The sequence below is a fragment of the Toxotes jaculatrix genome, chromosome 5 (assembly GCF_017976425.1).
Source record: "Toxotes jaculatrix isolate fToxJac2 chromosome 5, fToxJac2.pri, whole genome shotgun sequence".
Lineage (NCBI taxonomy): Eukaryota > Metazoa > Chordata > Actinopteri > Toxotidae > Toxotes > Toxotes jaculatrix.
Window position 1 is genome coordinate 7,805,008 of NC_054398.1, and position 24,548 is coordinate 7,829,555.

The window sequence follows — 24,548 nt, forward strand, 5'->3', positions numbered from 1 at the left end:
GACCTTTATTTTCTCATCACAGACATCTTTTGCATTTAAAACTTGAAATTTACTTGAAAAAGCTTTTGAAAAGATGTAAGAAGATGTAATTGAATGTTAAGCAGATAATTTTTAACATCTATCCTGCCTCACCCTTCGTTTTCTTAGACAAACTTTTTGCATTAACTTGTATTACCCAGGCCTAAGTCCAAACCCTGAGTAAATGCGTCTTTGGTGGTTTCATTCCTGCCTAACTAGGAATTGCATTTGACAAGCTTAACATGAAATTACAATAGTCACGTGTGTATGTGTGTGTGTAGACACTGCAGCCTTTTCAAGTGCAGACAGACTTGTTGGTGTTTGGGTATTGAAAATGAAGGTGGATATCTCAGTTCCTTTTATTTGTAGGAATGCATTCACATCTCAGAATGAGTGCTATTTTGAGAAGTAGTGATGCCAGGTGATTGAGGGCAATGAACCAAAGTATTGTGTTGAATAACTGGCGCTTTCTCCACATTGTTGTTGCAAAATGAGATTCCTCAGCCAAGCATGCATGGGTAGCACGTACAAAAAACAGATATGAATTACATTTTTAAAGCTTAAGATAGACAAGCTCTCAGTGTTTTGAGGTGTTGAGGAAAATGAAAATGTCTGGCTATTGGTGGACTCAAAATTGTCAACTGTTAAAAATCAGCTTAAGCCTTTTTGCCAAGGACATTTAGAACATCTTTAGTGTATGTTCAGTTATCCAGAATGGTTAAGAATGGTGACTTGGCAATCTATGCAGCTCTGTCTCAATAAAACAAGATCATTTTAATGCATGTTGTCAAAAGCTGCATTGAGCAACTTGCACGCTGTTGGCAGAAAATAGTGATGACTGTCAGTGTTTGAGAAACCTGACCTTAAACAAAATCATGTGATGTAATTTCAATAAACTGTACACAGCTCACTCTTTTTTAGTAACTTTATGGTCTGTAAGGTACAGGTAATTTAATGATAATACCACCTTTCTTGCCTGTTATTTATAAAAGTAATTTTATTTAATTAATTGGGATAGGATGAAGAGCTGGTCACTGTTGCAGCCCAGTGTAGTGACTTCAGGTGAAATAGCATAAAACGTTTTTGAAATAGGTGAAAGTTGAGTAAAATACTCATGGCTTTAGTTACTCATGGCTTTAGGGCGCTGGTGTTGCTGGCAGGTGTGTAATGCATACAGGAGGTTCTTGTTTCTCCAATTCAGGCCCACAAATTCGCTTGGCATTTGTTGAAGTGACGCAGTCCCCTTGACCTGTGAACTTCTTCCCTCCTTCTCGCTTTTGCCTTCTCTCCAAACACCACTGGAGGGCGGCAACAGGGGACCTCTCTGCCCCTGCTCTGAGCTTGCTTGACACATGCATTCACACATTTTGAGAGATCCCGTTTAACATGCAAATCAGATGGACTCTGAGCATGCATGCTGAATAGACTGGCTTAAACTGAGCTCACTCAGAAAGCAGTTTTCAGGTTGAAGATTGGGGCTACAAATGGGACACCAGTGTACTGTGTGAATGTACTCATTGTGGGTGTGAGGATACTTGATGAAGCAGAGGTGAGATCTCTTTTAAGATCTGTATTTCCCTTTTTTGGTGAGAACACAAATGGCGGCCACAGCAGGCCGTGCAGAGAGGCACTGGTTTGTGCCAGCACTGTGTGAAAGTACTGGACTGAGAGTTTTTCCATGGACCTGTTTCCATCAGTATTGTTCTTCTTTTAGACCCTGTGGTCAGGAGTGATGTCCCTTAATTTATGACTGTCCGCACTGACTGAAGCTCTCAGCTGTGAGAGTGCTGCTGGTCTAAGCTATGTGAGGTCTGCCTGCCATTGTCTGGCTCTTGTTAATGTCTCAATGCCATAAAGAAGAAGGATGCTGTATGTTGTAACTATAACATCTTCCTTGTATTGTGTTACTCAGGTTTCTTCCAAGAAATATGTAATTGTAAACAGCTTGATACAGCACTCTCAAAAATCCAGATGGACTGCTGCTCTCTTGGTGTTTGAATTCTTTGGGATTGTCCGTAAGCATGAAATTGTCTCTGTGGCAGGCTGGCCATTTGATCACATTGATCCTTCCCAAGAAATACGTTCACACAAATAAATGTTCACTGTTGTGTTCAAAGACAAGTCCAGCTTTGGCGAAGCTCTCTGTGTCATTCAACAGGGAAATATTTCGCACGACAAATTCCCAGTACTGTTCTTAGAAGTGATGTTTACAGAAGTTTTCAGTAACCTCTATTTCACAATCAAGCTGTGATAACTCCTATAAACAATCAAAGGACATAGCTGGTATCATGAAAGATCAGCACTACGCTGAGTCATGTCCAGCTTTTGAACAATAGGTCCCCTGTCAAACTCAGTTTCCACTGCTGACTGAGGTTTAATCTGATGATTGGGTTTGTGGTAGAGTCAGGCTGCTGTTATCGTCACAGCCCTGAGTGAAGGCTGAAGTTGGGGTATAATACTGACACTCAGGCACACTTATTAGTGAGAACTTCTCAACAACTGCCCTGTCCCTTCTGGGAAATCAGTGCGCTCTAATAATTCCTTAAGGAGGACCTGAGTTGAGACGTGGCTGCTCTGTACACAGAATGGTTAATGTCTTGCTAAATCAGTAGAAGTTCTGATCACTGTGTGCATACATTTTACTTCCCGTTTACTTCCCAGGCTCACTATTTAATATGCATGTGATGCCATTTGGCTGCTTTATATTCTCAGTGCATCCATACTAATCTGTGTCTGTCTGTCATACGTCAAATCAAATTTATTGAACATTGAGGCATCATGAGATCCAGCCAATGTGATTGACTCAGCAATTAAATTGTGTTACATTTTAACGTTGACACTTCTTTCATAACAAGCAATGTACATCTTTTCTTTTTAATGTTGGCCATACACCCATTTACTGCACTGTATATCTGTGATAAGCCAGTTTTGGCTGATATGGGCTCTTCCTATATGCATACTAGTCAAACTCTAGCCTTGAGAATTTCTGTAACAAACAACCAGCAGCTGTTTTTTATTAACTGTTTTTCCAGAAGAAAGTTTGGATTTCTGTACTTTTTATTTGCCTCAAAATCCAAACATGTTCTTCTCATTAGGACTCATTTCTGCTCCAGATTTGGTTATTTTTTCATTATTTTTTTTTTAGTAAATACTGGAAAATAAACCCTAAAACATTTTATCCTGTTTGTATATGGATTTTAACAAACTTTGTGATTTGATAGTGAAAAATAATTGGCAGGCCAACGGTGTGAAAGAGTTCAATTCACTTTTCTGTGACCTCAAATGGCAGCTACTATTTTACGAAATGGGTGACATTGAGTGCAAGGATGACATTATGTGAAAATCAGTTTGTTGTTTCAATAAACTCAAAAAACTTGAAAAGCTGCAACAGATAAACCCAAACCTTTAATCACTGAGTTGTGATAGCTTCAGACAAATCTGAAAGTAAAATTCCAAGTTGTTGAGTCATGAGACTGTAGAGTCATCAAATTGTGTTTCCACATTAATGTAGCATAAACTGCTAAAAAGCTCATATTAACAAAGATGCGAGTGAGAGGGTCAGACAAAGATTTTAAAAAAGGAAAAACAACACAATTTTACAATACTAGATCTGACAAATTTTTATTTTCTTCTTTGAGAAGATTTGAGTTTTAAGTGCTGATGACTTGTTAGATTTCACCCTGTCCTGTGCTAATTGACCCTCTCTCCACAGTTCATATTATGTTAATCACACACCTTTTGCACTGTAATTCCAGATCAAAGCTACAAAAATATATATCAGTCAGTTGTTTTCTCAGTCTCTAAAAACAGCCTAGGTGATTTAAAATTGATGTATGTGACTATGTAGATGTCTAGACCAGCCAGATCTGTAAGTGCACACAAAGTGCTTAAAACCGCTTTATGGACACTCCTGTTTTTGTGAATGAGCCCAAAAAATAATGTATCCAAAATAAAAAGGTTATTGTTCTTCAACTCTTTTGATTATAGTCACAACCCTGGTCTCCTTTGAAAGGAAGCTCCTTAAATTTTACAACCAAAAATTCAGAAGGGAGTATAAGAGACACTAAACCAAAGTTACAGTAGCACAAACACGGTAAAAAAAAAATGGCATGGAATATAAGATAATATAAGAGTATCCTTTGTATAGAAACCACCTTACAACCATAGTCACAATTCTGAACCAATTCTGTGTCAACAGCTGTGATACTGTATGGGGATCGTAAAATTTTTGCATCTGTATTGTTAATATTGTTAAATGCTTTGCACAGATAGAATTGGGAGGCTTAGAGCTTTCAAACAATGTATAATTTGTCAGGGTTGTGTGAAGACGGAGTCCAATACAGACCAAAACACACCCAAAGTAGCGCTACTAAGGCCAAAGCTCCCACGGGTTGAACAGTGTAATTGTAAAGGGTTAAGGACGTGTGTGTGATCAGTAACAGCTGTGTGAAATTGTGTGCGTGTGTGTGTGGGTTTGTTTTACCATATTCGTGGGGTCTGAACACCGGGGCCAACTATACTTGAGGGCTCTGATAGCAATGTGGGGACCAAACTGCGGGACCCCACAAGTTTAAATGGCTGTTTGACTGTCAAGACTTGGTTTTAGGGTTCATGTTAGAATTTGATTTTGGTTAGGGTTTTGCAATTCAATTGTGATGGTTAAGTTTAGGATAAGTGAGTGTGTTATGTCAAAGACGGGTCCCCACAACTATGGTAAAACAAGGATTTGCGTGTGCGCTGAACTACCTTGTTGAACAAAAGTCAGATCCTGGAGGCCTTGATAAAAAACATTGTTGTGTCACAGAAGGCCAAAGAAATGTTTAGTGACGCACCAGTAAGACAGAGGGTTTTTACAGTGAGAAGTTCAGATGGACCAACCAGGCCACTTTAATGTCAGCCTGCCTTGAGGCTGACAGGTCTACTGTTCCTTACATAGGTCATGAGTGGCTTCAGGCATCAATTACTTATTTCCTGTTCAACCATCTGACCTGCTCTGACCCCATGGTGTGTTTTTTTTTTTTTTTCTTTCTTTCCCTCTCCCTCACATACACATAGCTGTATTAGACAATCTCAGAATGGAAGTAAAGCCTCTACAGCATGTGCTTCAAAAGGTCATATGTTCTGAGATGCAAGTGCAGTTCCTAAAGTTAGTACTCGCATTTCTCCGGTTGCACTCTCTGCATCATGATCAATTATTTCTGGAAAGAAATTTTCCAGTAATTGATGTAAGTTGTATGCCGCTCGTGTGAGTGCTTAAAGCTGCCAAATCCCCTCAGTGATTGATCACCGCTACATTTGTGTTGGTGTTCATCCAAAGCTGTGTGTGTGTCCAAGCCCCCTCTCCTTGTGTTGACTGTGTGTCATTAAAATGGAATGCCTGGCTACTTGAAAAAAAAGCTCTAGCTGCTGCTTGAATGTAAATCAATGTCTTGTGCTTCCTTTAGAGTCCTCCATTGTGTACAAGCACACACTCTGCGACTGATATTGTTGAGAATGAAAACTTAAATATATATATATTTACTATTAAACTATACTATTTCGGGTATTACATTTATGGCTGCTATGCATGACATAATAAACCCCATACCTATAGTTCATCATGTGATCATATTTGACACTGTGATCAGGATGCCTGTCTGGGAAAGTATAAATAGAGTTTTATCTCCCCTGATTCAGTTTTCCTGTTTGGACTGCTCTTGAGGCTGGAGGGGCTGTCAGGCTGGCCGCAATGCAGTACTTTCTCAGGGTAAAATTTCACTCTTAACTCAGATGTGCAGGCAGGCCAGTGGGCACCCAGGGATTCAGGCAGGCAGAGATGCAGATTTGATGCAGTTTGGTAGATGGGAGAAAAATAAACACAGTGGTTACAGAACAGTAGCTGAGCAGGGGACAAAAGCAGGCAGGTAGGTGTCTCTTTCAGTGGATCTGTAGAGACCACAAGACATTACATTACATTATATTGAAAGGACCTAGACCAGATCTGTGTACTTGTATTCAGCTAAATGGAGAGACAGGGAAATGTGGTTAAAGGGAGAAACCACTATACTTCTCATTGCTGATTAATACTTAAATCTATGAAATCTTAGAAAATGTTTTTAAAAAATCCATCACAATTGCTGAATGTGACATTATCTGATGTCCTGTTTTTTTAAACCCACAGCTTAAAGATATTGAATTTACAGTGAGACAAATCCTCACATTAGAGAACTGGAATCACAGATGACTTAAACAATTAATAGATATAACGAAATACGTTGCTGATTATTTTCCTGTCAATTCACTGAACAATTTACGACTAATCATTTCAGCTCTATTGCATATGTCTCCCACTGAATTGAACTGAATAAACAAGCCAATCTGTGTACTGTGATACACAAAACAAAGGATTGATAATAAACCTACGCAACATTAAACTCATCCTGTTTTATTGTGTGGTTAAATTCCTTTCCTATATTTGGCGTAGATGGATAGAGAGACATCACAGAGAATGTGCTGATGTCCACTTTAATATTCTTGTCTGTTCTTTATGTTGCCTATCCCGCTGGTAGATTCCACTGTGACGGAGAAATTGAAAAATAAAAGATTGATGTGCAGTGCCTAAAAAAGAGGCAGGCCCCTGGGATCTGGAGAAGGGAGAGCAGAGAGGCAAAAAAAGGGTGAGGCAGTACTAAGAATATACTGAAGAGCTTCTCACGCTCTTGCCTTTATCACAAGCAGCTGAAAGCTCTGGGGAGTATCCAGCAGACCTGCCTACTGTACCCGTTTATACTGAGAGCTGGGGGATCCAACTTTTCAGAGAGCTGTTGGTATTATAAAATCACAAGCATCTACATGTCAAACTGTTATGTCAAGTCTTGAACTGTTCAGCAATAATTAGTATAAAGGTTGCAACTGAAAGTTAGGCTTTGATATCCAGGTGGCTAAGGCAGATCCGATGTGTGATTTGCAGATGCTGTAATTGTAGCAAGCTTTGACATGAACCTTTAGCAGAGGTCTACAGCAGCTCAGCAGATAAACTGTCAGGGCTCTTATTAACATGTCACACGTTTCAGTGTGAATGCCAAGTGAACGTTTACAACACACAACAACCTTAGGGCAGGTTTTTCTCATGTTTCTTGTCATCTGAAGTGGCTGCTTCAGATGGTCGAATTCAGGCGTGTTTACCTTTGATCTGTCTCCTGACTTGACCCCCACAGTGTCAGATATCCAAGGCAGCGCATTAATTCACCAGCAAGAGTGACTTTTAAAAGAGAAAATATCAGCGTGGTGCTGATTGTATTGTAGAGCCACATCGGAGCAGTAAATCAGTGTTTTTTGGATCAATTTTGCCCCACAGCACCTAATGAATCAGCTTGCAGAATCTAGATTAGATGTTGTTCTCAGAGGTCTGATAAGTACTGGCTCCAAAAACAAAAGCAGTGGATTTTGATGCCCTCTTTGTTCTTTGAGAAAACGAAAACCTTTTTATCACACATGGAAGATTGAAAATGTGGAAGGGAAATGTCAGTTCCTGGCCTTATTACTTCCACCCCGCAAGCTTGTAGTTTTGAAGCCACAACAGAAAATTAAAATTAATGACTTGTTGACTTTGCATTTGGCAAAGGAGAAGGGAGAACTGAGTAAATAAATGCCACGTCTCCAGCTAACATTTGCTCCTTGTTTCATTTTTTCCGTGCCTTTGGCCTTATATTTGGCTTACCTCTTTTCATCCTATACTTCCCCTCTTGCTCCCTTCTTCTTCCTCTTTATTTTATTTTTTGTCCTCCACTAAGTCTTTCCAGTCATCTGTCTTACACCTGATCCAGACGGCTAAATGTAAAATGGAGCACCTGCCCTGGTTTTGTGGTTGCGCGCCTTCCTGCTCAGAAATTCAGCAAGCATGGCAAGTGGAAAGCAGCAGGTTGTAGACATGCTCGGCAGCTTCAGAGGCTGCTGGCTCTGGTTTTTGGACGAGTTGACATTGTGTGGAAGAGCGTTCCACAAGAAAGCAGAATGAGTGGCTGTCTGGTGCAGAGTCTGTCACAGCAGACAGGGGCCCATGGTCTGTGGTTTAGTGTGAGCTCATAGGACAGATTCTGGTCTCGTCTGCCCCTGCCGACCTGCAGTTTCCACACAGACACTGACGCTGAACACAGCATCCTGCTACTCTCATTATAGGCCACCTAATGTATGAAACACACTGTGATTTACACATCTTAGCATGCTTAAAATAGTTGTCTATGACTATGATTATCAGGCAGTTGGACTATTTGATCTTGTGACAGTTACTCATATCCATAGTGGTCAGAAATAGCATCACTGGGATGCTTTGGAAGCGCTGTGGCATGGGCTATAATTTTCCTGTCTGTTCAGTGCATACTGTCATCTCCAATGGCAAAGATTTGTCCAGATCCTAAATGTGTGGTCAGTAGTAATGACCCCGCCTCACAAGGAAGGAGGCTGTGTATGGTCATATGTCTTTTCCATGTCTTTGTCTTTAAAATGCCTGTTTTTAACAGAAATGGAAGAGTGCAAATGTTCAAACAAATATCCGAATCAACCACTGACAGTTTGAGTTGGTGTTAGGGCTGCTGTGGTGTTCAATAGCATTCACCGCTGTGCTGCTTTGCTGTTCACAAGCTCACAGAACTGTATGTATCTGTCACGTAGCTCTGTCACGTCTCCAAACAGCTACCTATTAACAGCCCGCTTTTTTCGCTACGTGTGCCATTATTGTTCTGTGAATTTTTCCAGTTAGCAGATGATCTGATCTGTGGAATCATTCTCAGTCCCTGTTTTTCTTCCTCTCTTTGACAGGCTGTCGAGGGCGAGCCGGAGAGCCCACTGCCTCTGTTTCTGACCACATCTGAGCTGGTGAGAAATTACTCCATGTTCCACTCTGCTCGGTTTTTACCCTGTCAAACTGCGAGTAATTGTTTAGTTGCAAAAGTTTTTCTCAGGTTATGCTGACAAACTGTTTCCTTTTGGTTACTTAGTTTCTCACAAGGTTTTGAGAATCAAGAATGGATGACGCCAGGAAATTAAGACTTATTAATAAATAAGTCACACAGCTTTGTTTCCTTGTAGTGGGTGTTTCCCAGTTTTCTCTGGGGTGTTGTAATAGGAAAAACAATGGACATTCCAGGAAACACGCTCCTGGGACCAAATTACAGTGTGTTCGGAGCTGACTTGCTACTCTGATATGGGTGTGCTTCCTGTCAGCCCACCTCCAAACTCTGGCGTGGGTGACTACAGGAAATAGCCCCTTACACATACTCACACACAGTCACACACGAGCCTTATATCTTAAATTTCAATTTCAGGGATATAACCTGCATGACCTCTAGTATGGCCTGTACCAGTAATTGGTTATAGGCATACATTTCTTTGGACTATAAGGGTTGTCAGGTAACTCAGCGTCAGCAAGAATAGCGAGTGCCAGCAATCATTTGCCTACTTCTTTAAGTATGCATCTAAAAGAGCTATTTTGCTTTAATTACTGGTGAAGTTAGGTCTAAAATTAGTTTTCAAACATGCCTGTAATTGGTCAAGATAATGTATTTTGCCTGCTCACCACACATGGTTTTGCTGTTCCCAGTGTAACACAACACCAGTGGCTCTGCATTGCTAATATGTCAGCAGGCTAATGTGTTTGTCAGTTTATGGAGTAAGCGTTGCTTGTGTGAAGTGTGCAGAGATAATAATGCATGCACTGTCTCTGTTATTTCTAAAAGACAGCTGTTTGAATAGAAGACCGCTGTTATTCAAACAGCTTATTTCATATTAAGACTTTGTTTGTAAGCACACATCAGTAATGCAGCCAGACAGCCACGGAATAGTGTTTTGATTCAGCCAAGCAGAAGCAACATTTATGTGTTAACTTGACACAGATCTGGCCTTTAACTTAAGCTAAGACAACCTCTGGTGAAAGCACACATATGACTGTCACACAGCATTCATCGGTGAGGATCAGCAGTGGCCACTGATTGGATCGTGTCCTCTACTTCTCGGTAGCATTTATGTGTTTCCATGGCAAGCAACAAAGAGCTGTCAATGATGTGTATAAAAGGGAAAATACTTAATGAACTGTAGGAAACATCAGTTGGGCTGGGGAACATTTTGCAACACTTAATCAGTGATGCAGAGAAAACACTAGAAATAAACCTCAGTCCACATACAAACATCTCAGCAGTCACTGAACATTTCAGGGTCATTGCAGGGCTGTTGCTTAGCATTACAGTACAGGTGCTTCCATGTTTTTTTGGTTACCTCAGTGCATATTCACACTTACAGTGTGAAGGCTAAAGGGGGGAAATAACATAAGCACCTAACCTCTTTCATGCTGTGATCCTGATTCTGAATGAGGTGTGCTAACATGAATAAGGAAACAGTCCGGATCATGACTATCCATGTAAAAACCGGCACCACCAGGTGCCAGCCAGCACAGAGTGTGAAAGCAGGCTGCTGCTTTTCATTCTGGGTCACGCTGTTCAGGACGAAGCACCCTGTCAGCAGTAAGCAGCAGTGATGCCTCTAAGGATTCTTTGCTCTAAAAACTCTGTGTTCCTTAAATGTTCCGAGCTCAGGTCAAACACTTTGATTGTAGCCAGGCTCAGCGTCTTCAGGCTCCCTTTTGGTCAATGATGGTAGTGGACTTTGGTAGTGTGGTAGCGACCTCTGGGAGGCACTGTGGGTTCTGCAGTCAGTACAAGTAACTATAATGTCTACGAATGTCCAATAGAATTTCCTTGAAAATTTTCCTTTGAGGCACAGTTGCAGAAGTGTCTACAGTTTTAAGCTGTTTCTCAGAGGGAAACATATCATCCACCCACCTCAGATAAAAGCTTCATAAACAGCTGTGACTGCAGATTGTTGCTCTTTTCTATTTTAATTCAATGGCAGCAACATCTGGGCCCTAAGTTAGCTCAGAGTAATAAAGAAGGTGGTCCTAGGAGACTGGTTGGTCTGGACAGGGTTTTTTTTTTCTGGAGGGAAAAAGGGGAAATTAATAGCCCAAGGTTGTCACTATAAATCCCTGCGAGGCAGAGTAGATAATTAGCATCAGGAGAAGCTTTTATTTGTCATGCTTATTCACCCCTTTTTCGTTTTTAGAGGGGTCCAACAAGGACAAGAGTTAATGGTGGGATTTTTACATTCAAGTTGAATTTCACCTCGCTGCTGTTTAAATTGGCTCACTTTCTCAATTGGTATAATAAGGCAAATGCTTTTTTTCCTATCTTCTTCTGCCAATCCAGTGCTTTACTTTTATCTTATACCTCTGATCCTTTAGTAGGAATCTAATGTGAACATCTTCAGTGATGTAATTTGCATCTGTTTAAGTGTGTACACAGATGCCTACACGACTGGCTGGTGTGGTAATGTGTTCTTTCATGTGAGTGGGAACTTTGTGCAACATTTTTTGTGCCTCTGCTCTGCTTCCAGCTCAGGTTTCCTTTTCATTTGTAAGTGAGACTTCGAACGCAGGTGCTGTTCAGGGACTGGGAATTGACAGCCGTGGTTACATGAGGACCAAAAAAATAGTTTGAATTTTTTAGCAAAAAAAAAAAAAAAAACAGAATTTTTTGGAGGGGTTTCTGTGATTGAAAATCATCTGGAAGTTATTAATTGAATCATTTGTAAAGAATACCTGATGACGCCTATCAGTACCTGATTGATCGGAGCATCCTTATATGGTGAGCAGCCTGTCAGGCTCAGCTATACATTCTCACATTCTGCTCTCCTTTCATCACTCTAGCTCAGCATCCATCAGACTTCTTTCCGGTTCACCCGCACTCTGTCAGCTTCAGTGGTTCAGTTTTCCTTTGTTGTAACGTTGTAGCTAAAGTTGATAAACTGGCTCTCAAGAGTTATGGCTTAAGTCTGTCAGAAAATACATCTGAACCTGGTGAAGAACAGCTAACGCTGATTGAAAACAGAGCTGAAGCTGCTGCCTTGCTGAGCTGACTTCAGAAGGCCACTGTAGTGGTGTCAGAGTTCATAACTGCAGGCTCTTATTCCTTTGCATTACATGCACAGAACAAAAGTTGTTTTTATTTCTGAATTATTCATTTCACCGAGCAGGTTTCTTTTACTCTAACACAAGCTGGATTTATTCTTTTCAGCCTTTGTGACATTGGTGAGGACATCTCTCTGTACACAGTAAACCCTGAGCGTGGAAAGGGGGAGTGGAAGAATGGGAGGATGAAGGAAGCGGAGGTTGAAGGAGAGGAAAAAGGGCACTGTATTTCACAGCCCCAGTTATGTTCTTTCTGTAAAAACATCAAGGCTTCGCTTCACTGCGCTTCTCAGCACGGCTCCGCAGACTCTGTGTTTGATGGCTGTGTTAGCAGACCACAACACAACACTCTCACTTTGGCAGGGTCAGGGGGGTTCAAAGAGGATCCTGGCCTTTAAACAAACTATAAGCGATGCTGCTGAATTTTGACTTGTAGCAAAGATACATCTCTAGAGCACAAGATAACATTTCAGTCTGATGTTTGAAAATCCTTGTAATTAGGTGGTACAGCGTAATAATGTTTGATCGAGAATATCAAACTGGATCAAAGTTTTCTTTGCACTGTTAGCTGTTCCCTGATTTTGAAACTTCTCAGTGTCCTATCTGCACACCTGCATCTGTGAAACATTTACACTGGCATTCTGCCAGCAACTCTAGATGATGATATAATACATGTAAATTATAATTCCATATCTTCAGGCGTGCCTAATGAGCTCTCAGAATGGACACAGATGAGCAGGTATTAATCTCACACAACAGCTCCGGCTAATTTTGGTCTTATCAAGTGACTGATTATCTTTCTCTTCCTCTGCAACAGAAACGGTTTGCTCTTGAAGTGCCCTCTGCAGATTTGACTCCAATTGGAAATAGTGTTTGTAGTTATGTATTTCCAAAACTATTTAGGGGGAGATTAATGTCCTGAAGGAGGAGCGATAAAAGAATAAAAGGGAAAAAAAAAACATAAAATGAATAAAATAAGATAAATTGGATGCATTAAACTTTAGTAAACTTTCTAGTAAAGTTTATCATGATGTCATACCAATGATGTCTGTGCTTGTGTATGAGTGCTACTCGGTACGTTACGTTCTCTAAAACTTTTCCAGAACTTTTTAATTTGTTCGCATGAATTAGCTGCAGCATATAGCCAGCATTGTATAATGACTGCGCTCCATTCACTCTCTTTTGAATGGGCTGAGCTAAGAGTGGTACCTCTTCCAAACTCTGCCTCTTGAAACTTTCTCTCACAGCTTGTGTGCCAGTTGCGGTTGTTCAGCGTTTAGGCTCGGTCCCCTGTGAGGACCTGAATAGCATATAAAAGCCCCAGAGTCACTGATGAGTGACGTTTTAGTGGTTAGTGGAGAGCCCTTCACAATACCTACGAGCATTTCTCTCCCGCTCTCTCTCTCTGTGTCTCTTTCTCACCGTGGTAGAGAGTGTGAGGATTAATATTCATGCTGACTGTGTCAGCGGGCCTCCTGCATACTGCCTGTAGCTGGTAATATTGATATTGTTGACCATGGCCTAATGACTCTGCCGTCTAGTGAGTATAAGTGTCTCAACTTGTGATTAAATCAACTCATGTTAAGCCACTACTTTCTAGTGAAACCCATAACATAACATGCTATAGCTGCAGAAGAGGTTGTCAGCAGAGCTCGTAGTAGCAGTCAGTGCTGAATCCTAGTCTTCTTGCCAATTTATACATAAGCTTAACAGAACATGACATTGGAGACAGGGTACCACAGGAAACCTTATAATCAAAGCCCCCCCTTTTTTTTTGGCCCTGTGCTGCAGGTTGCTACAAAATACCACCCAGACAAATAGGGAAACTACCATATAAATAACAGTCTTACTTAAATTACATATGGATCCCGAAGAAGAAGCAACTCCCTCTAATCAGAGGGACTTTGCCAGATCAGCACTACGATAACATAATTACACCCACTTTTTCTAGTGGCTTTGATAGTAATAGCGCTGCAAGCTGAGTCAAGGAGACGGCTCTTGGTACTTGAGTAGCAAGACAATCTTATCACATATTCTGTCACAGCCATCTTGATTTGTACCAGTCAAAGGACAATTTAAAAGAGCCACTTTTAATAAATAGTAGACAGACCATTCTAATCATGACATGTCTGCAGAAGAAACTGTTGATAGGTTTGCTATTGTATGGTTCCTCTTAAGATGGATTTATGGGACTAGAATCAGTTAGTGGAATATAAATGATGATTAGACTCGAATATTTAGCCAGAAGGAATAAGAGCACTGATCATTGTGTTTCCTTGCAGTGGACGCCATCTAGTGAATCATGAGCTATATAGCATGCACAGATTCTTCTCAGCATAACTAATGGCCTACATGCATATGTGGCACAGCTTTTGATAGTATGCGCCTCATTTACACGTGTAGCATTTTTTTTTCTTTCTTTTTTTTTTTTATGTCCAGCTGTGCTTCTGATTATATAAGCTGCCATTGTGCTGTGCTAGCATGCAGGCGTAAGTGGAACAGTTTTCAGAGGTAAATAAGGAAACTCTTGCCTCATGAACAGCGTCTGAAGAAATTCGATTTAAGATGCTACCCAACCCCCAGGGCTCTTAAGTTGTTGTTTAAAAATATCTCTTAATGCACCTCGGCCCCAAACCTCTAACTTCATTAAACAACACCAAGAAGAGGTTACACTTTGATTCCCCCCCACTGAATAGAGTGGCTCTAAGTTCTGTCAGGGTTTTGTGGTAGGTGTAACCCACAAAATCAATAGTGTTCAAATAGAAAATTTCTAAAGGTATCTTAGGAGAGAGATAGAGAGATGAAGAGGGGGAGGGAATCTGGGAGGGAGTGAGGAGGAGGAAGAGTGAGAGAGAAAGAAAGAGAGAGCGAGAGAGAGAGAAGGATTGTTCACCAGTGGGTAATTGGAAAGCAGGGAGGCTGAGACTGCAGTGCACATGGTGTTGAAACAAGCCGTTCCCAGCGGCCATTTATCCATATCACCTGAGAGGCACTAGACCAGCGTCACTGACTTAAAATCAATTTTCTGATAAAATTACTTCAAGAACAAATTATCTCTCATTCATGGCCTGCTGTCACGAGCCCTGTGTTCCTGTTGACACCACTAGAGGTCAGTGTGACCCTGATGTGAGCACACGAAGGAGTGAAGATGTCATGTACTGTTTGGATGGGTAGGAGGGGAGTTTGCAGCATGCTTTATGGTCATGTCTGCAGAATGACGGCATGGTGCAAAGCTTTGGTTGTTTTCTGCCTCTAACAAAATCTCTTTTTATTTTCTCTCCTCTCGCTCTGCTCCTTTATCTACTCCTTCCCTTGCATTTCAGCCTGGGATGGATTCAACCTGTTTATGCAATTTGCATAAGCTGGCTTCAGAAATCTGTGCTTACCCATGTGTATTGCTCAGCCAGAGTGAGTTGGCTGTTCAGAGGGAATAGCTAATGACTCCATTGCCCTCATTGACGCATGTCAGTCTATTTCAGGCTCAAAGACTAACACTCTCATACATGGCCAAGTGAGAGCTGATGATCTACGTGCTGGATCAGCCCTGCGATGTCAGCCTGCCACTTGGTTAGTCAGGAGAGTGTTTTTTTCAGCAGGGCAGGGCACTTTATCCTCATGCCTATGAACCATCACTGAAGTGTATATCCTAGTCTCGTGTCATGCTGCTGACAGCACTCCACCGATGGAGGAGACGTACTGGGATATCAAACATGTGATTTGACCTGATGTGGCAGCAGTGGCATTTCCTCACCCCCCCCATCCTCCTCCATCTCTCTGCCCATAACAGGAGCCATCCTTCAGCCCCGTCTCCTTATTGATCCCTATTTGGCTGGGGTTCATTTGCCCCTCTCCGTTACCCACCATCAGTCTCCGTCCTAAGCTCGTTCACCGATGACCCCTGCTCTCAGGATGAGAGGAGCTGTAATTGGGGGGGTTGAGAATGGGGGTGGGTGGGGTGGGGGGGGTTGAGAGTCAAACCATAGAAGGGGCGAGAGTGAGCGAGGAAGAGTAGAGATGAAGAGACAGAGAAAGTGCGAGAGAGCGATTGGGCAGCTGGGTAGAGACGAATGGCATTAACTGGACTGAATGCTGAATGCAGGGGCAGGAAGGGCACTGCCATCCGTGGAGGCTTGTGGCCGGCTTTCACATGACTCTCTGTATGCTGGGACGCAGGAGAGTAATAGAATCCCAGCGTGATGTGCTGGGATGCTTGGGGAGGAGGGATTAAATTTAGCCACAACCACAGGCAGGCAGCTCTGCAGGGCTGAAGGGGGGAACGTTTGCGGCTCTGAGGCCTTCTCTGGCTCCCCCTTTCTGGTCCGCTTTACCCTTCTGGAACAGTCATGGAGGGCACGGCTGCAATCACAATATGAATCACCTCCTTTCCATACCTTAGCAGGCTTAATGGCCAAATGGTGAGATGTATCGCATTGCAATGTGATGGCAGTGGGGGTAGGGTGGGAGATAAGTCAGCCACACTTTATTTGCAGTCTCTGTTCGGGTAGCATCTGTTGGCTTGTGCGGCTATTGGGTTTCAAAAGCAATAGTGCATGTCATAAACGGATGTTCTATGATAGAATAGATTTTACATGATAGATGTACAGATGTTTTTCTGACTCGAGGCATTCAGGCAGTTAAGTCACAATAATGCAGCTTTTTTTTTTTTTTTTTGTGCTACCCAGCATGCCGTGGGACGTGGTGTCTCTCAATGTCAGTGCCGTTGTCCTTAAGTACATCACACTTCTCTCCTTCAGCAATCTCTGAGTCCTCTCTGAGCCCTGCTACTTCTTTCCATGCATTGCCCTTATTAATACCTCCTTAAGCAATATCAGGTGAACATCAAAAGAGGACACGACTTTGGAGTGCCTCTGACCAAGTTCATACAAATATGTTGTTCATTCACCAAGAAATGATTAACCTTTCTCTTTACAGAAGCATTCATTGGGTTGACAGTTGAATATTTTTCAGAGGTCTATCATTGAAAAAGGATTAACATTCTCTCTACTGGTTTAATGAAAAAGGGGAGTTATTTTGATGGGTTTGGTATTAGCTATTACCTTTGCAATAACTCATTTATAACTAATTTATTTCATTTTTTTTAATCTACTCAGAAACGAGGGAACTTAAGACATCTTTTGTGCAGCTCTTTAAAAGAGTCAAGGCATGTACCTCACTGATGCAGCAAACATTAACAAAGAACTCATAATTAGCTTAGAGAGGTTTGCTCCTCAAGAGTTTGAATTATTTTTTATGATCATTTATCTTCACAGTTTAGCTTTAATTACTTTGCTGAAGATCAAGTGGCACAGGAGGCAATAATATTTCCCTGCACGATAACATCTCTGGCATCTTAACAATCAAACATATCATTTCTAGCAATTTACTCGAGGAAAAAAAAAAAGTTTCCTCGATCTATAGAACATCTGACCGTGATACTATCAAGCCCTTTGAGGCAGTTACTTGTGTGTTTGTGCGCTTAATTAGTTGAAACTGTTTCCATTTGTGGTCAATCATCCACATGGTGTTTTTTTTTCACCAACCATTGGCAGGGTGTGATGCTTGTTGTTTATAATTGTAAGTTTATGGTATAGCTGTATTATCTCAGATGAGGGCTGCAGATCTGAATAACAAAGACTGCCCATCTGTGCAGTTTGCCTCAGACTGTGGTGCAAATGATTTAGCCATTCAGAATGGATAGTACTGAGGCCATAAAATGTAATTCACTGTTAGCCAAATGTTCCCTGTTTTTTTTTTTTTGTTTGTTTTTTTTGAGAAAGAGCTAAGGATACAGATGTTGAAATGGCTGGAGGTTTGGATGAAATACTGTGTGCGTGTTGTGTGAGTGAATGCAGTGTCAACAGCATGCTTTATTTCTTCTTCCTTGGTTCTTATTTGTCTTTGGCAAGGCTGAATATTTGCCTCCTTGGCCCAAATCTTAATTTCTGAACTGAACAGTCGCTGAGTTTGGCTATTCGGGAATCTAATTCATTCATTTCAATACTTGCAAATTCTTGTTGGAACTAGTGTGATGATCATTTGGCTTTGGCTTTCAGAAATGATGGTTAAAGTAAAAAGTAGAAAAAATAGAAAGTAAACCTGGATTCTGTCTGCATTCTGTTGTAATGTCCTGTAATCTAGTTGTGTGATGAACAGATGATGCAAAGACTTGGCTTTTTTTTTTTTTTTTTAAGCTTCATTACTCGTGGATTTAAGTATCTGGGTGATACTGAGCAGTTCTTGGCAAATGGTTGATAGGAAATAAGGACAGGGTCGCATTACCACAAATCTACATTATGTTCACACAACAGTTGTCAGCTGTATTTTTCTTTTTCTTTAGAGGTTAGGATAAAATTAAAGCAGAGAATCTTTCAGATGTTTTCCTATTATTTGGATCTTTTAACAACCCACAAAGAAAGCTCCTCAGGCAATAAGTGTCCCTTTTGACGTCCTCAGTGTTTGACACATTTTGACAAAACTAAACATTGCATTGGGTGAAGATAACGCATTACAGATGTTCTTGAAGACTTAAGTAGACTTAAGAATCCTTTCAGCAGACCAGTGCTGGTGTTAAATTCTATTTAGTGACAGACACATTGATTAAAATCAGTCTGCATCTGTAGTCATGCCGAGTTCATGGGTTTAATTTTGCAGAGAATATGGGACATTTTTTGCTGTGTCCAAACCTTTGTAAGTCATACTGACGTGGCGCATTCAACAAGTGTAAAACTAATGCTTTCACCCGTATGCAAATGTTGTTAAAAGCAGGAACGCTAATTATGTAGAAACTTAGTGTTATTACTGGCAACACATTATGTCCCCATGTGAGCAGAATTCAGTCATTGATTTTCTGTTACCTCAGCCTTGGCAGCTCAGAGTAGGAGATGTCTTTTTTTTTTTAATCGTTGAATTTATGCTTTTAGCCTTTTTCCTGATGCTCATCAACACTGGTCTGTACTATTCAGTCAATCTTTTAGGCATCTTTTTTTTCCAATAATGACCTGAAGTACATCTTATTAACAGTATTTCTAAACCTGAATGTATATATGCTCCTCATTTATTTGTTTAGGACCACTGAGACATAGTGCAGGCTGTCTGCTGTGTCCGTTAGCACTAATCGGCTCTACACGCATAATGTGTTTAGATGACAACACAAGAACATCATTGTAATATTTCTAAAATGGGAACAGTGACTCCTACTCTTCAAATGCGATGAAGCATCTCAGTGAAAATAGTGCAGAACTGCTGCGTCGTTTTCATGTTGATTTTTGTAAAACTTGAATTTGTGTATATTGTGACAGGCCCAGTTGCTTCCATTGAGGTCTGGGTGATCAGTCAAATGGTGGGGGGGGTGGGGTAGGCGGGTTGTAGAAGTCATGATTGCATAGCTCATCACCAGCTGCCCTGTTTCGGCTTTTGTCTCTTCCATTACACCACAAGACTGGCTAATTCCTTTAATAACTCATTGTCTAGACTGACTCATCCAGACTGGGCATTCTGGCCTACACAGCGCTTGTGCCACAGGTGTGATTGACTCTTTTTTTAGCTGTCTCCGGCTCTTTCCATTGCTTTGCCACACACTTCATCTGGCTAGTGCCTGGGTGGTCAGAGATGGTCAGTCTGACTGCAAACCTAATGGACAGGCTCATTGGTTTTGACGAGTGCAGTACTATTTGTCATCTCACTGAAAGTTAAGATTGCAGAGCCAGTGTATATTTTGATAGCATTCACAAACAGGCAAAGCCAAGATATAAAATAGATCCAAACAGACCTGCCTTAGATACTGACCTTTTTATGTACTAGCAGTTTGTGAGCTTGGTTTACAAGCTGAGAGACAGAGAAAGGTTAATGACAAGCAAACAAAAGTACTTGACTGAAAAATCATTCATGGAAGGTTTTGGACTTTCACAAACAATTTTGACTTCTTGATGTAACCTCTGTTTCCTTTTTTGACAAATCACTTGGTTCCATTTACAGGGATGACGGATCGGCAACACAAAAATGCTGTAACTGGAAGTAACCCAGCCAGCATTTTAAATTTGTTGTTATTATCTGCTTAAGCGTAAGCCTGTTTCCATGTAAAACCTCCCTCTTATTTTTAACCGTAAGGACCTCAGTCTCTGCCTGTGTGTCAGTGCCAGACAGTGAATTAATATGCATTAAAGCTAAGCGCTCAGGTGTGGAAGAAGAGAGACCTGGCATTTTGCGGAGAGCAGCGTTGAGAAAGTGGGCTGTGAGTGATGAGCGATAGGACCGATCCTGACACCTTGAGTCAGCCTTTATTCAGCGTGCACCTTCTGTCATTATACACCCGCCACTTCTTTCATCTCTGTCACGCACAGAATGCCATAACTCTGTTAGTGACACCCACAACAAATACAGACCGGTCCTCCTTCTAAACACACGCATGTTCTGTACTGTGTACTTTTCAGTACAACTGACTACCATCTGGGGCCCTTATTACATGGCATTTTATTTATAACACTGTGATTTATGCTCTGGGGTCTTTACTGGATTTTCATTCAGGAGAGCCTCTAATAGGTTGTTCCTGAGCAAATTCTAGACCTCTGAGAACATTTCTTGTCTTCATAAGTCATCTTTGCATTCATTTTATTTCTTCTTTTTAATAGCTCCAACTGATTTTTTTTTTCCTGAGGAAAATTTTCAGGAAACGAGACTGAATGATTAAGGTGACACTTGGTTTAAGAGTCAATCCTTTTCAATGAGAAAAGCACTCTCTCTCTCTCACACACGCACACACACACACACACATACACATACACACACACACACACACACATACTTGTGCTAATATCTTTGTGAGGACACTGCTTGAATGCCTAACCTTTACCCTAAACTAAATCTAATTCTAACCTGAATCCTAAAACTCAAGCAGCCCTTTAAAGTTACGATGACTGACCAAAATGTCTTCACTTTCCCAAGATGTCCTCACTCTGTAAGTTCTATGTTCAAATTGGTCCTCACAAAGATAAATGTAAAAGTACACACACACACACACACAAACATGCACATCTGGAGAAAGAATAGTCAACCCCACCTCACAGACATACGATACAGCACTGCACAGAACAGTGTATCTGGATCCCCCTCAGGAGCCTCTGTGGAGCTCAGAGAGACATTTTGGTCACCAGGACATCTAAAGGACAAACAGTGGCCAGGTGCCAGGGAGACGGCAAGGCGCCTAATTCATCACTACCCCTTGCTCAGTGACAGATTGGAATGACACTCACATACAGTGTGCGGTACCAGTGCTTCTCTCTTCCTTTGTCTCTCCATCTCCGTCTCTCATTACATGGAACGGCTTGGAAAAGACTAACATGGCAGTATCATAATTAGCGGGGCACATTAAAATCGAAGCCATGAAGCGTGTCATTAAAAATCCTCCGCTGCGAGCCACCTCCGTCTTTCCCGATTCCCACATCCAGAAACTAAAAGTGCTTATAGACTCGCTATGGATTTGTCATTGCATCACTATAATCTGTTTCTTGGCCTGCTTTCTCTCCTGTCCTCCCCTTGAAGGGAGATGAATAGGCAGCAGGACTGACTCAGGCCCATCAGTCAATCTGTCAATCCTCAAGGGGTGATCAAAGCCGCGGGAGAGAACCTGTTCTATGCACGACATGATTTAGCCATAAGACTGAGAGGATCCAGACATCTCTGTTCTCCACTGTGCCTGTCAGTGCGCTGATAAATAAGATCCACAGAGATGGGGGCGTGAAGAAAGAGAGTTTGAAATGTGTCGTGTCTGCGGGATTGTCTTCTCCTGTTACTCATTTTGTGAATGGATAGTAAAAAGATGAGGGTAGAGCAAGAAAGAAAGAATTCAGGATGGGTTGTGTGATGATGTCTGGACATGCCGGGGGAACTGGATTTCCCTCAGTCACAGTGTAACAGCAGAAGTGGATGAATGTCTCTCTTGCTGTCCGGTTGCCTGCTCAACGCTCATTATCAAATGATGTAGCTCTTAGTCACCTGACCTTGTGCATGCAGCACTCTCCAATTTGCTGTTATCCCTTCTTATCCTCTTGTATCTCCTTCCCCTCCATCTCCTCCAGTGATTTTTTTTTTCCCATTTTCCAATTTTGAAGTGTACCATCAGACCAAACAGTAGTGGCTCCAGTATTAATGTGCCTGCCAAAACAAGCTTCCTCAAGCTATATCTCATTTCTCCCCTTATCAACTGCAAACCTAAATAACGCTGGGATCTTTTGAGGGACCTGAGCGAGACAAAACAAATGGCAGGAAGCCGATGTTTCGTGTGCATCTGCAATTTATCAGGCAGAAGATGCCCCTCCAATACACACAAGCACACAGCTACAAATAACAATGAGGGAGTTGTTCCCATGTGTCTTTGCTCTGCAATCTGACTCTAGATTCTCTTATTTAGGATAGCCTGCTGGTGCTTTGTGAATTCATATGAAGTCCAGGTGCAAATTTGTAGGGGAAGTCTTACAAACTCATGGTAGTCCCTGCGGAGAGTTCAGCGGATGCGACTGTGTCTGTGTTTGCTTTGATAGTGTTTCTGAAATTAAAGCATGGAACAAATAAACAAGTGGAGATTTTAAAAACAGGGAATAATAGAATCTTGTTGCACTAAATTTTTGACTGATCTAGCATCCAAACACTCTGGTGACATTCTTTCTACAATGGGAATCAAATATTGTTATCAACAAAAGTTGGGCCAAAGCCTTTTCTATGAAATTTAAGTGATTTTTCAGTTTTTGGTGACCTGAACTTTTCAAAATTTCTATCTTGGACATTTTACCTTTTTACCATTTAAGATTACTCACTAGATTTAAACTGCCTAAATTTCAATAAAAACCTGAAAAATGGGGTCTTCTGAAACTTTTGACCACTAGTAAAGCCAGTCACGTATACAGTGGGGTCCGAAGGTGGGAAAGACTACTTTCCAATTCATTCTGTACCTTTCCCCTTTATAGACAATTCATACTCTTATAAAAGACTTTTGTCTTTTGCTTCTCTGCCACTTGCCCTCAGTTTCCTCTCTTTCTTGAATCTCTCAGTTTGAGTCCATTTCTCACTGTACGTTCTCCTGATTTGTGCTTTTTTTTACCTCGATTTTCACACTTTGCTCTCCCTGTCTCTTAAATCCCCTCCCTCCTAAATCCTTCACTCTTGTCTGCATGCATCTTTCCTCTCACATTCTCCTGTGTCTGCTGACACGGTGCCGAGCGGATGCCTGACACCTGGGGTTGGCAGTGTTTTCTTTCCTGCCTAGAGCTGGCCTGGAGAAGGAGAGGGGAGAAGGACTCGTGCCCCTGCCTCAGCTGGGAAGGACCACTGGGGATTTATGGAGATCTAAACACCTGCAGGGGGGCTTGAGAACATTGCCAAGATGTTCACATACACACACACACACTCACAAATTCACAAACATGGGGGCTGGCATGCACCACACATTGTCACACATTGGCATTACTCTGCGTCTGCCGCCTACACACACACAAACAAACGCACGCACAGAAAGGATATCCATGATAGGAGAACGTGTATGCTGTGCATCTCTTCTCCTTATCAACACCTGGTGTCAAAGGGAGATTGTAACAGTTGTTAAATAAATGCAGCTCTGGAGTTTATTTGGCTTTCATCTGCACAATGACAGAACTACACTCGGTGGAATAAAGCAATGTGGGTGAAATAGTGATCAATGTGTGTTGTGATCTCCTCTCAACACTTTGTCCATGCCCGGTGGTGCTGCTGCAAAACTGTGTGAAAGGTCTTTTTATAGCCACTAGCTGTGCATATAATCCCCTCTCAAGACGTATAGAGCATTAAGAGGAGGAATTGTTGGATCGCTTTAGTCTGCTATATCTGTGTTTGACAGTCTGTAGTAGGAGTTTTGTCCTCTGCACTGCAGCGGGATAGGAGTGTATGACAACCATTTTTGGTAATTATGCTTTCCAAGCACATATTTCATCTGCTGCTCACTGTTCCCTGTCCACACTTATCATACCGCCCCCCCCTCCTTCCTGTTCATTCGGCCCCCGCTTTAATTCTCCAAGACTGAACCGCCAGCTTGTCTATTACCTAAATTTAAAACTCGGGAAGGGAAATGAAATAATAGGGGTTTTATCAGCAATAATTCTAGTATGGCATTACTCAGACGTAGAAATGTTATGTCTATGAACAATCCTATTCTTTTCAACGGCTCTTTGGGGAGACCAGTTCTTTTTATTGTTGTGCCTAAATTTCACCGTCCCTAGTGATTGTTCCACAGATAAACCTAGTAACCCCCACCCCTTAAAGAAAACAAGAATAGATAAAAACCTAGTATATCTGTCTGGACCGAGTATGGGTGTGCGAAATTGTGGTCAATTTCTTACAGGGATAATCCGTTCAGCATGCAATAAATTTGGAATGAGCTGCACTTTTGTTTGTGCCGACTCATTATAAAAAGAGCACTGGCCCACTGAAAAACTCCAACACTTGGCCGACCAATGGAACTTCATCAGTCAGTCAGTCAGGGATAGACATTTGCATTTATCGGGCCGGCCAC

General features: G+C 41.6%; 1 protein-coding gene across 2 annotated transcripts in view; it reads left to right on the forward strand.

Moving 5' to 3' along the window:
* The window catches only part of tspan9a (tetraspanin 9a), a 153,992-nt gene that overhangs the window by 10,488 nt on the left and 118,956 nt on the right, over nucleotides 1-24,548 (forward strand). Inside the window, exon 2 of one of the 2 annotated variants that reach the window (XM_041038697.1) lies at nucleotides 8,815-8,871. The exons of the other annotated variant lie outside the window; for it this stretch is intronic. The gene's annotated coding sequence lies outside the window, so the exon portion shown is untranslated. The remainder of the gene's footprint in view (nucleotides 1-8,814; nucleotides 8,872-24,548) is intronic. 2 annotated transcript variants of the gene reach the window in all.